Raw genomic sequence first — 10,525 nt, 5'->3', positions numbered from 1 at the left:
GAGCGGCGGACCTGAACATGCACCTGAGCCTGCATAAAGCGGAAGATCCCAGACTGAGATGAAGAAGTGTTTCAGCCAACAGTCTGGGTACCCACATTCCCTTCCCTCCTAATCTCCATCAGCGGCCTAGAGCCGTCCCCTTCCTTAAAATAAAGGCTTTATTCATTCATTCTCCCGCATTCCCCGTGTTTTCCCTGTGCCCTACAAGCAATTGAAAATCGAGCCTCAATGTTTATCACTTAATTCCACATGTAATAAGAATATGAGTATTAACAATGCCGAATCCTCCCAGTGGCCTTTCATTTTTGTCACTGAGGCGCAGGATCAATCGAGCGTCATTCTCTTTCGCAAACTACGCTCACAACAATATTCCGGACATTCATGGCCCGCCCCTGTTTCCTCCATCCAAGTCGTACTCCATTCCCGTAGTTTACAGCGACTTCACGGATCAACTGAATCATTTGGCCAATCCTTCCTAAGAAACACTTAATGAGGGAAATCGACTGCCTGTCTTTCGTGAAAAAGCAAAACTTCACGAAATTTAAAAACACGATCACAGCCTATTTCATTCCATAACTGTGGTGTCAAGCCTGATTCTTGCTTTGAGTGCAGTTTGTCTGCACCGATACTTATTTTCTTTAATCATGATGTATATCTATTCTCTTCTCTTTTTTTTCGGGTTTTCTTATGTCGATAAATGTTGCTGTCGTTTTGTCCTTGGCTACGTGTATATGTATGTCTATCAGTGCAGTGCTTTTCGCGCTATTGTCGTTACTATCATGACATTTTTTTTTTCATTTCCTTATTCGTCAGCGTGCTATACACTTGTTTCAGCACCGAAACATAAAATAAAAAAAATGATTGAAGCTTCTTTTAATGACACTGTACGCTGAAATATTGCAATTATAATTTTCAACACAGAGTAGCATAACGTACATTAGTTCTCAAATATAATTTCCATCTGGTACAGTTACGAAATAATTTTAAGGTTGTTCGCGAGCGACTTGCGCAACGTAAGTACTATATGCTACATATTCAATCACCATGCAAGCTTCTTAGAGCGGAGAGACTACCATCTGCAATGTTTATTGAAACCAAAGAGACAAGCAATAACTGTTGAGAATCAAACAGAGACCATTTATTCCTACAGAAAATAACACCTAGCTACGAATTGCATTTTCATTGCTTTAACCTTGTAAAGCCGCCAAATAATTGAATTACTTAAATATATGACGTGGTCTATGATGACTATGTTGCATCCGGCAGGATTACATTTTAAGTAAATCTGAAGTGGACCAGAATTGACGCTAATCAATGGACTCCTGCTACAGTGACACACCGGCTACGGGAGAGCGAAGCAAATCACACGCGCACACAAAGGCTAGCCGATAACACGCTTGGAGAAAGGCGTTTGGAAAGCATTAACAACAGCAAAAAAATGAAAAAGAAACAGCCGAGACCATCGCTACTAGATACGTTGGCCGAGACAGCGACAAACAAATATGGCTGCCGGCGCCTCTGCCGGTTGCGGCCCCTCTGCGCTTTCCTCCTCTCCTTCGGGGTCAGCTGCGAGCGCTAGTTGCGGCGGCTGCTCCAAACTTGAATCACGTTACCCTGCTGCGTGATTTTAGCGGCGTCTGTTGCAATCCCTGAGGCAGGACCCGCGGTCTCTCGTCAACATAGAGTTACTATACTGACTCTAGAGGACAAGCTACCCATAGGGCCCATGCCTTGAAATCGGGAACCGCAAGAGCGCCGCCATGTTGCTACGCGCCGAGGTTGCCAGCTCCTGAGACGCTTGCTAGACTTGGTGACAGTAGTCAGTTTTAATCCGGCAACAGTAGCAGCGTAGCAGCATGGCGTCTTGCTTGTAGTGTCGTGATGTGTGCGTGCAGCCGTGTGTTTGGGCTTTATAAGTTGGTTCTTTATTCTATGTTGCGGGACGGTGTGGGTGGGGTCCATGTTGGCCGTACAGGTGGCAGTTATGCAAACTAGGGATGATCCTGTTGAAGTTTCCGGCGGTATGCGGTTTTCAGCGGTCACGCCTGTTGCAGGAGTGTCACTCGACGAGGTTACGAGCTCGAAGCTGTGGTTAGATTCCTGGTTGGCGTTCCGTAATTCTCTTCGCACGGGCGCGGTATGTTGCAAAAGCCGCTTTCGCGATCTATCGTCGCGACGATAGATCCGGTTTTTTTATTATTATAAGTACTGATCCAGCTGTAGGGCACATGTAACCGACAAACGGAAGTCTCAGGAGTGCACCTGAGATTATAATAAAGCAGGCGGCGCAGGAACTCCAGGGCACCCAAGGGACAGTGGGGGGATCAAAGCTCGAAGCAGAACGGTACGTAGGTTGGGGCCGCCGAGGCAGGTGTGTGTGCCAGGGAGTGTTCGCACGGGCAGCTCCCCTGGCACGCGCAGCAGTGCCTCGCAAGGTCGAGATACTTTAAAGGCACATGCGCCCATGATCTTTCTTTTGCCTCGGTGCAGTGAGCACGATTAACGAGAATAATATGGAGGGCATCCGGTGCAGTCGCGAATGCGTCATGACAAATGTAGCTCGCGTCGCCTGGCGTGTGTAGTATCAGAGTTGGTTGTATGAACTTTATGCATAATACGCTTTGTTACGGTACCTTAACAGAATGGGTCTAGAGGACGGTGTTGGTACATTTTTTCGTACCGCCCTAATCCTATACCCCCCACTACAAACACACATACATGCCCCCCCCCCTTTTTTTATGTATACATACAATTCCTTGCCATGACGGATCATAGCCTCCTTTATTTTTGAAAAATAGAGGAGGCTATGGACGGATTGACCAGTTCAAGTTGTCAACTTGTCAGTAACTGTCATAGGAATCACTGTAATAAACAAAATTCCACGATCGGATTGTTTACTTTCATTTTTTGTTGTAACACTGAGGACTACATAGAACTTTATTTTGTATATGTGAGAGAAGTATGTGGATATCACGAGCTTAAGCCAATGTGCGATACACAGACAAAGCAGCTGCTACAACATGAACTGCACTGAGGGCCACACAACACATACGTAATTAAAGGTGCAAAATATAGGGGGAAGCTTAAGAATACGCTCTGTAGCACTGCAAAGTATAATATATTGTATGTGTACAGTAAATGTTCAAAAAAACAATGCATCAATGTCCCATTTGCCTCCAAGTTTATTATCAAGTTCAAGTTTACTGAAGTTTGTTATGAGCATATGTACAACAGGAATCTACTGACACACCCGCAGTCGAGGTGTGCTGGCTGCCTCAGTGGAAGAAAAAGAAATTGGGTGAATGTCGACACCAGTGCCACTGCTTATTGCCTCTGACCTGCACGTGCCTCCGCGGCATCTTTGTGCACAAGTGTGCTGTCGTGGCGAGGCGTAGGAGTCATCCGAGAGAAAGAGTATCGTTTACATGGAGAAGTGGCTGTTCACATTGCCTGTCGCTTTCCCTCAGATGTTTCCTTGGCGACTAGGGTGACACACCCGCAGTCAAGGTGGCTGTTGTTCGAGGTGTGCTGGCTGCCTAAATGAAAGACAAAGAAAGAAATTAGATGAATGTTGATACCAGTGCTATTGCTTCTTGCCTCTTACCTGCATTTGCCTCCACGGCCTCTTGGCTTGCGGAGTCTGTATGAGGGAGCTGCTGTGGCTAGGCGTAGGCATTGTCTAAGCAAAAAGAAAAGGCCATTCAAATGGGGAATTATGGAAATAAATGCAGTTATGTCTGCTTCTTGCACTCTTCTTGCCTAATGGTTTTCAAACATAGTGTTCAGTACACACCATCACTTTGACTGCTTCTTTTTACCTGCAGGTGTTGCTGCGAGATCCTTAGTATGGCTGCGTGCAGCATTGTAACACTTGGTGGAGGCATTTGAAGTGGTAGCCAAAAATATAAAGAATCATCCTTGTCTGCATGAATGCTTTAATTTCTAAATGCAGTGGTAACTATCACTATTAGTGCAAGGCCCCCCACATCTATGTGGCAAGTGCCATAGCTCAAAACTGAATTTTTCCTTTAGTGTTTCAGAAGGCGTCTGATATGTCTACATTAGATGTGATGTGTTTGTTTTTATTTTATTTATCCCAGTGTGGAGAGAGCATCATTAAATTGTTTTTTATTTTTGCGTGTCCCATTTTTTGGTTTATTTCTGAATTTACCAAGCAGCAGTCTCATGATGCTAAAGTGACTTATGTAATGGCAATCAGCTTTTGTTTTGCAGAAAAACAATGCATTTCCTGACCCATTGTTTGACATCCCCTCACTCGCATAATTTTGCAGAGTATTCTACGTATATTGACTTGCTTGAACTCCACTAAAGAGTCTTGAATTTTCAAATACGACTCTTTCCTTAAAATCATTCGACATTTCTCATAATTTCTGTACCTTGGGCTTCTGATACTCTGCATTCACCATTTTTGCTTGTTTCTGACTAGAAATGTCTTCTTTAATTTAGAGCTTAAATTATACCTTTGGAACACAAGGAAGGGCTTGCCATTGCATATCTGCATAAAAGGGAAACATGTTTCATTAAACATTTGCAAAATCCAATTGAAGATTGATGAATGAAGCTTGCAGTGTGATATGACTGAATGAGCCATAAAAGTAACTCATTTCACTTGGTAAATTAAAGCACATATTAGTGTGATGTACAAGATACGTTACACTAGCATGGTGGGTTCTCTTGCTTATACAGCAAAATAATCGGTGCGAGAGAAAAAAATTATTTTTGCATACCCCTTGTACACACTGATTTAAGAAAAATGAGCTGGAGCTGTCCACATGATCTACTTATTTTACCTGCGAGTATGGTCAACAAAAATGTGTCCCAGCTGCTTAGTGGTATTTGAGATTATGTCAGCATTGCATATGTGCCTGTTGTCTAAAATAATTTAATTTCGAAAATGCTCGCAGGGATCTGATGTGCATATCTGCAGTTTATGGATACACGTAAAAGACTCAGCATCAAGTGCAAATGAACGGTCCCACAGGCCCGGAGTCGATCATGCAAATAGATTCGCTGCACAAATTTGTGACAAGAAAAGATATTCCACATGAAATGGCATGCAAGGAAGTGTTGAAAATATTGCACAATATAATAAAACGCCTACGCTATTAATATATGGGTTGATTCACTCGTTATGCAAAACGGAGGTGAGGCGTGCAGACAGGACACAAGAGTAGAGTATTTACAAGCAAACAACACGAGCGCCGCCCACTTCTCTACTCTTGTGTCCTGTCTGCACGCCTCACCTCTATTTTGCATAATGAATCCTTACCAACAAGCTCAGCTTTCTGTCGTTCTAAGTCTCGATGCACTCGATTTCGTCCGCATTAGGCACTCGCCTCTTGATTACTTCGTGTCACAGAAATACTCGGCATCAGGCTGTTTTTCTGCTGTGGCCTTTGTAGAGGCATGATTGTTCAAAGTGCAACAATTAAACAGATTCTTTGAGTTGCTTGTGGCTTCGCCAGTACAATTCCGGTGCACTGGTCCGCCTGTCCAGCAATTTCCTACTGAAGGGAAACCTGCAAATAAAAACACCGCTCCGCATGTAGAAAAATGCTCTACTGTGACGCTTCTCAAACGATTGTGATGCACCACAAGAGCTGCCTACTAGCGTGATATTCTCAACAAGGAGATACATTCGTTTACTTACATGTGAAGGTATATGCCAGAGCACTTCGGGGCTTCGGTGGCACATAAGGCACTGTCGACGCGCGATCGCATGTCAAACCTAAACTGTACGAAACTGCTACGCATCCAAAAAACAGGTTCGAAACCGAAATTCGCGTCATCCTTTATTGCATGAATGCGTACATCGTGATTTACATAAGTCACGGACTTAGCGATTGCTTTCTGTAAACTTAATATTAACGTACCACCTTCATAAAGCCATTAGCTATGCGTGCGTTTTTAGATGACAAAGCATAAGGTGACCTGTACTTGTTTTCAGCTCTTTCAATAGTAATTGCGCTGGCCACATTGACCAGTAGCAACAGGGCGGCGCCCTAGAGGTTCCCACTTTTCCGGCCCAGCTTTTCCTCTAGAGTTGTTCTACTAACTCTATGCTCGTCAAGCCAGTGGTCGAGCACTCGCTAGCCTAGTAATCGTCACTTCCTCCGCAACAGGAAGTGGGGTTAGGGTGCCTCGATGTCCTCCTCGCCCGCCGCTCCGTTCAGGGTGGAGACAAGTACGTCGTCTGTTACGGCGTCCGCCATGTTCTTGCCCGCTGCGAGCGGCGCGTTGTTGGCGCGCGTGTGGATGAGCGGTTTGACAGAAGCAATGCGCTTTTTTAATTACTTCGATTACGAATTTCTCTACTATCAAGAAATATTTTTGTGCCGAATAAAATATGTGCGCACTCCCTATAAGGCCCGTCTTTTATGCCAGCTCAACTTCCTGTTTCTATTTAGTGTCGTTTTAATGCTGTCGTCTGGAAGTACCCTCGTAAAACGCGTTGCAACCCCTGATCAGCGGCCTGGCGTGTTTTGTTTACGAACTGTAAATACAGAAATTAGGTTCCGCGGCAATCATTTTGTTTCACAGTGGGAAATGATGCGTTTAACACAAGCGTTCATAGAGGAATGCAAAAAATTGCTACGCTGCCAGCACTTCTGTTCTTCGCGAAGAGTTGCACCGTGAACCTGTGTTGCTTGTGAGCGTGTTGGTATGCAGCCCTGGAAACTCCTACTGCATAAGAAGATGCCGGTGGTAAATAAAAGAGGTCAATAAGTGACAAGTAGACACCTGATTTCGGTCACGACGTTTGGGTCGCCATGCAGGTTTTTATTATGTCAGCTGTCAGGAGGTGTCAATTGCCGCAGGTCTTTCGTAGATCTCAGACCAACGACCAGAAACTACAAAGAAGCCTTGAATTAACTTGAACAAAATAAATTAGAATGTCAGCTTGCAGCTCAGCTCGATAAATTGGAAAAAAAGCGGGAAGCTTGTACAGACACAAGGTGAAAAATCAGCACGCACAGCAAAGTAAGAATAAACAGATGAATGAAAACTATATTAAAAGAGTAACACAAATGAAACGAAAGTTTTTGAATTCTGGTGATATGCATTAAAATTTAATTTCAGTGTTCACTGTAGGCTCACTCCTGCACACGTCTTGCTTGCATGCCCGTGAAGTCCCGTTGCCGCGGCTTGACGCAGGTGCACACGCAGCCTTAGTCTCGCGTGTGCTTTTCCACTGTTTCTTTGTGTTCCTGACAGGCGCCAGTTACGCCCCACCACAACATCTTTGTCAAGTATGCGATTACAGCTTTCAAAGGAGATTTCATGGTGAAAACGCTTTCCCTCCAGGTGGTGATACCATTAAAATGTTCCTCGCAAGATCGCTTGGGTAATGAAGGTTGCTGCCTTCAGAGACGTATTCCTTGAGGGACGTCAAGTACGCATGCTCACTGCTGCTTGAGGCTGACAATGCAGGCTTGCACTGCTCGCAGTGGCCAATAGATTTAAGGATCCCTTTTATAAGAAACCCACCGATATGAAACAAAATCTCGCACTCAGCTGATGTTAGCTCTTCGACAAACGGGATCTCCGATTCAATCTCGGCTGCCGCTTCTTCTTGCATACCTGCCGACAGCAGGTCGATCAGGTACTGTGCGTCATCGACATCGTAGCTAGTCGTTGACGGTGTGTGGAAGAATTGGCTGACACAAACAAGCTTCAACGCACACTTCATATTGTAGGCGCTTGGAACAGGCTTCCTGAGACGTATAACCGACAACAGGTTTTCCAAGCAGTCCTGGAGCAATCGGCTCGTGAGGAAGGACTTGTAGCCTTCATTTCTTAGGTCACGTCTGTGGCTATCAAGAAACCCACCTGAGAGGGCTTCCATTGGGATGTACTCCCCATGTTTGTTCCCCGAATGGTCTCAGACGCCAAGCACAACACGTCTATGGCTGCGTGATATTTGTCCATGTGTTCAAGACTCAAGGCAGTTGATGGGTGTCATGATGACATAAGAGCATACCACTTAAAGACAACCTCTAAAAACCACGCTGTAGTTTCGCCTCCGGATCCAAGATCTTCTGCTTTATCAAGTACCGAATCCCGGCAGGAGCTTCTCGAAAAAACTGAACGGCCACTCCCACCTTAATCTTCGTAAAATTCCCGTTCGACACGTGCATGTCCGACAGCTTTGGCGCGACTTTCAGCTCCCGTTTTACCTTCGTTTACCCGTTTTACCTTCGTTTTACCTTCGAGCGTCTTAACTTTCTTTCGGAGACCTTGGATTGTTGAGTTTGCCTGGGTATGCAATTCTTGAAGTTCGCAGTATTTCCGTGTCAGGTCTGCGAGCTGCTTACTTAATTCTGCGCAAGAGGTACAAGCAGCCTGCAGGTCTGAGACTCCAGCATTCATTCCACAGGCTGAGACTTACAGACCTGCTTCGTCTGCTATCAGTGCACTTGAGTTGGCGTCGTGTGGGCTGCAATTCTGTCCTTGAGTCAGCTCAAACCTGCCTGGTGACGACATTGGGTCCATCGCAGCTGCATGATCATCAGTGGCTACGTCGTGTTGATATTGAGGTAGGGCCGAGAGGACAGCGGGTCCGGTCCTATCCTTTGGTGCCTTTCTGTGACGAGGCAAAACTGCGAGAACAAAGGATATCATCAAAATGCATCCCATAGACAGCATAATGCAACAGCGGTACATGCCACGAACGGCTTTCTTAATGTCTTTTCACTTGTCTGTCCAAAGCACCGCTTGTTACATTCGTTACACATTTAGAACTCCTGTGGAGCGACAAAATGTCATCTCCGGTCAGGGTCACTAATTTTTCGTGCCCGGCGCCCTTGTTCCTATATATTTAAGTTACGTAGCAACAGCTTAAGAACGCCCCCTCTCCCACCTCCTACCGAGAGATGAAAATCGAACACGCTGAAAAATTGAACAACTAACGTCTGAAGGAAAACACTGTCGGCACCGCATTTGGCTTGCTTTTTCCATCCGTCTGCTCTGTTTTGTTCGAAGCTGTCCTCTTCGAAATGAGCCTGCGCGTTCATAGAAAGTCGTAAAATTTATTTCCTTCGCAAGATATGACCAGTGTTCGCACGCCAACAATTGCTGTGTTTCGTACGTTCCTAAACATTTTCCGAACTTTACTGCAACTGCGACATTTAAAACCGCACTATTATGTTATGCAAACAATTCCGCACGTGCGAGTAACGTCCAAGTAACGTTAATTAGCAATGGTTGTACTACAGGGTGTCAGAACACTGACGAACTTTGGGTGCAGCATTCAACACAGCTTTTTTCCTGGTTGTCCTGCACCGTCCGGAAGGGCGAGATAAACGACTCAAATTGATTCGCCTGCAGCACCGAAAAGCTGAAGAACATCAACGAACGCGCAACATACCACGCCATAAATAACACAGACGCGCACATAGGTTTTCAGAACATGACGGAGGCAGTCGAGATGTTACTTTTTTGTAAACACTTTGATGTTACTGCTGCTAATTTGCTTAACTGGTAATCTACTTGTCAGCCCACTGTTAACTACCAGGAAAAATTATACGCAATCTACTTCATCACTAACGCTTAAGAAAGTCCACGTCGGAAAAAGAATTCCCACGAAGCACCGCAGTACTCACACAGCATATGCACGAGGTGTTCGTGGGCTGCCATTTGTCCCGCTTGATCCTTGCAGTCCACAAAGTTCTTCTTTTTGGATCTCTTGGAAACTGAAACATTCGCCAACCATTCCTTGAGTGATTACTGCACAACGGCACGCAGCAGCCGGGAATTTTGTGACGACACCCAGCGAACTCGTCGCAGCAACGTCCTACCACCTGCACCGTGCAGCGCACGCAGCGGGCATGAACATGGCGGCGATGGCTAGAACGAACCGGTTCTGGCGGCACCGGATGTATAGTGTACTAGAATAATGTCCTAGTGACACGACCGGAAAGTGGCGAGCGTGCCTCTTTCCGTTGACGCCACCGGGTGTCGCCACTGCAACCTTTTCTAGCAGACCGGCTGCTCTCATATTCGCTACAAGTACGCAATTTTTATGTCAAGTATGCACCAACTCGCCCAGAAAGAAGTCTTAATGAAATACCGCTGAAGATTCAGTGAGATTCTTGTCTGCTGTTCGCAGATTGCGCTCTCCCATTTCTTCCCAAGTTCGTTTTCCGTTGGTGCGGCGAACAATGACGCTTCCGGAGCGCTCTGATAATCGCTGTGGCAGCCCGGAGCGTATAAATGGGTGTCCGTCTTTCTTTTTGACATCGAACCTCCTGTGCTGCAGTAGATGCAGGGATACGCCATCTTTTTTCAAGTCATCCACTGTTTTTCACAAGGATGGCCACGTTGAACGTCACAAGGCTCAGAAAACACACGGAGCAAACAGCCGCAGAGCGTGTCGAGCCGGCTCGACCGCGCGCCAGCAGCTAGAAAAAAAGCACAGCAGCGCCACCGACGGCGGCTACTGGCATTTGCTTCAGCCGGCGCATTGTCCCTCCCTCCTGCTCGCGCCACTAGGACATTATTCTAG

General features: G+C 45.8%; 1 long non-coding RNA gene across 1 annotated transcript; it reads right to left on the bottom strand.

Moving 5' to 3' along the window:
• Nucleotides 1-3,164: 3,164 nt before the first annotated feature.
• Nucleotides 3,165-9,869, bottom strand: LOC129383784 (uncharacterized). Its single transcript, XR_008611661.2, has 3 exons — nucleotides 9,624-9,869; nucleotides 3,605-8,621; nucleotides 3,165-3,536 (listed from the first exon to the last, which is right to left on the bottom strand). It is a non-coding gene; the product is annotated as an uncharacterized lncRNA (long non-coding RNA).
• Between the last annotated feature and the right edge of the window lie 656 nt (nucleotides 9,870-10,525).

Source organism: Dermacentor andersoni, chromosome 9, assembly GCF_023375885.2.
Source record: "Dermacentor andersoni chromosome 9, qqDerAnde1_hic_scaffold, whole genome shotgun sequence".
In the NCBI taxonomy this organism is placed as follows: Eukaryota; Metazoa; Arthropoda; class Arachnida; order Ixodida; family Ixodidae; genus Dermacentor; species Dermacentor andersoni.
The sequence above is the reverse complement of the archived record's forward strand: the minus strand, read 5'-3'. Positions and strand labels throughout refer to the sequence as shown.